The sequence below is a fragment of the Tamandua tetradactyla genome, chromosome 3, assembly GCF_023851605.1.
Source record: "Tamandua tetradactyla isolate mTamTet1 chromosome 3, mTamTet1.pri, whole genome shotgun sequence".
Classification (NCBI taxonomy): Eukaryota; Metazoa; Chordata; class Mammalia; order Pilosa; family Myrmecophagidae; genus Tamandua; species Tamandua tetradactyla.
Window position 1 is genome coordinate 15962467 of NC_135329.1, and position 6000 is coordinate 15968466.

The following is a 6000-nucleotide window of genomic DNA, read 5'->3' on the forward strand; positions in this document are numbered from 1 at the left end:
TAGGAACACTCATTCATTACTGGTGAGAATGTAAAATGGTGTAGCTGCTGTATAAAACAATTGGGCAATTCCTCAGAAAGCTGAGTATATAATTACCGTATGCCCATCAATCCCTCTACAAATACATACCCAGAAAATTGAAAGTAGGGACTTGAACAGAAATTTTCCACCAATATTCATAGTGACATTATGTACAATTGCCAAAAGATGGAAGCAAGCCACGTGTCTATCAACTGATGTACATATAACCAAATGTGGTATATACAGACATTGGAATATCATTCAGTCACATAAATCAATGAAGTTCTGGTTCATGTGACAGCATGAATGAACCTTGAAGACATTATGTTGAGGGAAATAAAGCACAGAATGACAACTATTGTATGATCTCACTGATATGAAATAATGAGACCAAGCAAAGTCATAGAGTTAGGATCTATAATATAGATCACCAGGGGCTGGATTGGAGGTAAGGATGGAAATTTAACGTTTAATTTGTACAGGATTTCTATTTAGGTTGGTTGTAAGGTTTTGGAAATCAATGGTTTTGATGGTAACAATTGATGGTGTAGATAACAGCACTGAAATATATATGTGAATGTGGCTAAAAAGGAAAAGTTTAGGCTACATATATGCTACTAGAATAAAAATTAAAAGATAAATCATAGGACTATACAACACAGTGAAACCAATTGTAAATTATAGGCTATACTTAGTACAATTACAAAAATGCTCTTCCACAAATTGTAACAACTGTACCATACAAATGTGAGATGTTAATAACAGGGTGTTATATGGGGAAAATGCCCCCTAATGTAAGCTATGGAGGATAGCTAATAGTGAAATTATAATATTCTTTCATCAGTTTTGACAAAAGTACCGCATTAATGCAAAGTGCTAATAATATAGGTGATATATGGGAATGACGCATTTTTTACATGATTTCCTGTAAATCTGCAACTTCTCTAATTTAAAAATATTTCTTTAAACCACAGAGATTGCTGTTCCCTGCCCCCAGAGTTTCTGATTCCTTCTGAAGTGGGGCCTAAGAATTTGTATTTCTGACACGTTCTAAAGTTATGCTGATGTTCAGGGACCATACTTTGAGGCCATTGAGCTAGAGAAACCATCTTTGTTTAGCCTCAGTTTCCTCCTCTGTAAATAATAACTACCCTCCAGATTGTTGTAAAGGTTAAATGCTTTAAAATATTCTAGGCAAATGCTAAATGTTATTTTAATTTAGAGGAAGAGCATCAATTAGGAATCAGGAGACCATGTTCCTGGTTACAGGTCTGCTCTAAGCTGGTTAGTTACATAACCTCTCTCGGCTTGTTTTCTCATTTATAAAATTAACTCATGCAATTAATTATAGATTTATAAGTTTAATTGAACACTTATTATATGCCAAGCATTAGCCAGGCATGAGGAATATGGTAGAAAAACAAATCTTAATTGCACACATTTATGATTATGATTAGGCTTTGCATGATACCAAAATTGCTTTCCAACTCTGAAATTTCACCACTTTACATTTTAAAAGTGAATTTTTCCCTAGTCGTAAAGCACTTTCCTCTTCACAAGATTGACTTAATAAAATAAAATGTTTATGACATATCAGTGAATAATTAGATGCTACCATTGCGTGAATTGACTGAAATACATTTATGTGTTATTCAAATAATTTTCATGCATTGGTCACCAAAAATTTTTTTTCTTCCTTTTTAAATTTTCAAACTAGCAATTCTTCACTTGAAACTTGTCTCTATTCTCCAGTTCTGTTTCTGCAAGTCATGGAAAAATATTTACATATCAGCCTGTCATTTCTACAAATTATATTGATGGTCTGATGTGGGCATCGCATGGTTCTGGTCTCCAGTTACTGTATTAGCAGGCATTTCATAAATGACTCTTGTCTCTCTGCTGCACCCCACAAATTTCACTAAGCAGACTAATAACATTTCTATATTGCCCATTCATTGAAATTTAAATCTTGGGTAAGACAGTGGGCCTGCTGGGATTTCCAAAGATATGGAGTAATCTTGGAGCTGTCCTAAAGGAGGGAGGCAAGGTGAAGGCAGGACCAAGTAAATGATAGTTGCAAATCATATGTAATCAGTGACCATTTGCTTAAATCAAACTGAGCTATTCCAGTTCTGGCCTTTCTCTGCTTTGCTTTTATTGGTCTTTCCATAGCTTCCAACCAGCTTGACATTTCTGTAATGAACTAATCCTCAGGCTGTATGATAATATATTTAGTTCACGTTACAGGCATGCCACACTTTGCCTCGCAGATGTGTTTTACATTCACTCAGTTTGCATCAGAATTTCCCGAATTGAAATATATTTTAAATGTACTATAGTTGAGGTGGGATGCCCTATAGGCAATTAAGAATATGAGAGTGCTGAGAAAATCATTTTGGAATGAGAATTAGGAGACCTATATTCTGTTATCCACTCTGTCATTGCCTAGCTAGATAATCATATTTTTGGACAAGTCAAAGCCTATAAAGACCTTTATCTAATTAACTGTAAAATGAGAGGTTTTTAGATAAGAAGACTTCACCCAGTTCCATGAATTCTTTGACAGAAAAGTCAATGTATTGTGAGGTTGGGTTTGGGAGTATTGGTATGTGTTGAAACAAGAGTCAGCTCTATTTTCTTTGCCATATATTCTGCAATTAGGATTTTGCCCATTTATTATTATTATTTCTTTGATGGGCAGAAATATTAGCAAAGTTATATTTTCTAATACTGGAGAGTTTTATGTAAATTCTATCCAGAAAAAGATATCTTTCCTTCCACTAAAATTCTAAATAGAAATAAATCCTTCAGCTGTAAGAAAACCAAGGGCTGCAGTAGCCCTTGATCAAATGGGTCAGACCCCAGAGAGAGGTTTCCCAGAAGAAGGCAGCTGGATAGGCATCTTGACATAGACTACATTAAGATTAATATACAATTACAAAACAAAGCCATAGGATGTGGGCAGTTTAGTTTCTAAGTGAATTGATATTCCCAGATGGATTTTTCAGGAAGGAGTAAACCTAAAAGGCAAATTTTTTTCTGCTAGATGAGCTGGTTTGTAATTATTCAATGGGAAAGAACAGATCTGAGAGGATGTTGCTTCTTAGAATTGCACATTAATGTAACATTAATTTTTGACATTAAAACACATCTTATGATAAATTAAAAAGCATACGTCATATATAATATTGTAATCTACAATAAATAAGTCAACAAGCATACGTCTAGCAGGTATGATATGTACACCATGGTAAGTGTTACAGATATAATTCTAGCTGCACAACTGCAAACTACTGCCCCTGCCCAGGTACCTAACACCTCATACAACATTGATATGAATAACTACTTGACTGCTGAAAGAAAAAATGAATTACTGTAATTAGATATGACTTTTAAAAAGTTACTTAATCTCTCTTTGCCTCTATTTCTTCCTCAGATAAAATGGGAACAATGATAATAGATATTTTTAGAACTACAGGCAGGACTAAATGAACTAACGCAGGAAAAAGTGCTTGATAAACGTTAGCCTTTATTATTTGTTAAGGCATAGATTGCTCCATACACAAAATAAAAAAGGATATTTTATACCCAAATAATAAATTAACCATCAAAGAGAAATAAAAAGTAAGGGCAATATGTCAACAAGGGTGTTCCTTGGGTGAAATACATAAAGCACAAAGATAGAAATGAGTAAGAGAAATGATCAGTATAGGCAGGAGTCTGTGATTGGGCTGGGCTCAGTGGGAGTGGCAGGGCAGAAGGGGAGTACACTGTTAATAAAAACTTCCATATCAATTTACTATACTGATATTTAAGAATTCAAACCAACTTTAAAAGTGCTGTAGAAATCTGCACATAGAATGTTCAAATGAATATAGTCCCATATAAATTAAAGTCATTGAAACGACTCTATCTTCATTTTACCCTATGTGCACACATGTGGTCCCATGTGAGCACAAGTGTACCTCATTTTCAGGATACCTAGCATGTAAGGTCCAAATCACATCTTTCCCAAAAATTCAGAAATAAGGAAAAATTTTAATCTAATGATTTTTAAAATGTGCTTTTTAAGATAAGATCATATTCTAAAACTTGTCCAGATGCTCTCAAAACTAATCAAGTTTACTAAAATATGACTAAAGCCAGAGAAACTGCAATCTAATCATTGCCTTATGTTATATGTTTTCAGGTAATTGTATACCCAGCAAGAGGATCACCTAAGGGAATCAGCAGTGATGCAGGAAATGGGGTGCATCAAGTGGAAGAGAAACTATAATAAAATGATGAGAATGCTCTCAGGGTCACCATGAAGAATAAAAGGACCTGAAGTGCAAATGTCAAAAAGGGGCCCTACTGTGTCCCCAAGAATCATGAAAATTTATATTATTGATAATGTACTTAACATCTCAATTGCTTAGTATGTGACAATGAAGATACAGAACAAATTAGAAATAAACATAAATTCAGCAGTTGCCTAATCCAAATTATATAATGAAGCAATAGCATCTTTGTAAAGGATGAAAGCAATGTACAAACAGTTCTCACAACCCCTGTCTCTACTGGTGACCCGAATGAACAGAGGGTTTACTGGTTTAAAAGCCACAATCACACATACAGAATGCAACTGAAAATCCTCCTGGGGTTTTCTTAAAGAGAGCCAGAAATTCTTGTCATCCTTGAACAAGAGAAAGAAAGGAGTCTACTAACTCCTGGGCTTTAGCTACTATGTACCTGTGTTAACAAGACAAGCTTCCCTGGATCATGTACATTTGTCTTCCTTTCATAGCCAGAGAACTGAACAGGAACCATTTGACCAAGCCTCATTCTCTAATGTTTCCTTCACATGATCATATGTATGCACGAACAAACACACATACACATGCTGAAGCCATTTCTTAGTTTGGTGCATGGAGAAATAACTGAGAGTTTTAATGTTACCTGACTCCTTCATAATCCAGGCAAGAGGAAGAAGAGCTCCAAATTCATCCCAAAAGGATAGGGCTTCATAAGAAGCCTTGAAAGCATTTGTGCAAGTCTCTCCAGCATTGCCCAGGGCAGAGATATGGGCCTGCTGTTTCAGTCTCTCACCTAGCTATTCTCAGCAGTAGAGCAGTGACCCTCTACCAGACTGAAAGGAAATATTCCACAAGACAACCCAACTCTCTGGGTATACATGCCATGCTCCCCAAGCCATGACCAATTTAGTAATTCCTATTTAGCAATAATATATCCAAGAAAATATTTATTGAACATTTAATATATCCCTGGGCCATATTTTCACTGGGTAATGCAGAAATGAAGAAGATAAAGGCACATACAGCCTGGTAAGGAAAATACCCATGAAACATGGAATTACAGGATAAATAGTGCTTTCTGACAGGTGCTTGATTTCTTGAAAGTATATTCTGGGAGTCTGTTCTAGTCAAGGGGGTAAAAAAAGGACCTTCCTGTGCAAGTCATTTTTAAGCTGAAATTTGAGATAGAGCTTAATGGAGAGAAGAGTAATAGGCAGGTATAATAGTGTTCCAGGCAGAGGGAGTGCAGTGTGCAAGAGAAAAGGGGTCAGGGTAGATTAGAAGATGCCATATTAAAATATTCCAGTCATAGAAAGGATTTTGTTTATTAGATTATAAATTACCTCTTGTAGGCTTGGCAGTCATGAACAGGTTCTCCAGCTCACTCCTGAGGAACTGACAACCAAGACTTGGCCCAGGGTCCTGTTTGGCTGCTCAAACAACCCTGTTGAGTAAACAACCAACCAGCCAGCTGGTGTTTCTATTTTGCTTTATAACCTAATAACATCAGATATGATTAGGGAAAGGTGCTGGCTAATCAAATAGATACAAATTCGATCATACATAGAAAAGAGGACATGGCAAGAATTTTTATTGAATCCTTTTTTGGGGGGGAGGGTGGGGGGGTGCATGGTCTGGAAATCAAGCTCAGGTCTCCCATGGGGAAGCTGAGCATTCTACTACT

General features: G+C 35.9%; 1 long non-coding RNA gene across 1 annotated transcript in view; it reads left to right on the forward strand.

Moving 5' to 3' along the window:
* LOC143675964 (uncharacterized) overlaps nt 1-4483 on the forward strand; it is a 68601-nt gene extending 64118 nt beyond the window's left edge. Inside the window, exon 5 of the long non-coding RNA XR_013171718.1 lies at nt 4211-4483. This is a non-coding gene — a long non-coding RNA (uncharacterized LOC143675964). The remainder of the gene's footprint in view (nt 1-4210) is intronic.
* Nucleotides 4484-6000: the final 1517 nt, after the last annotated feature.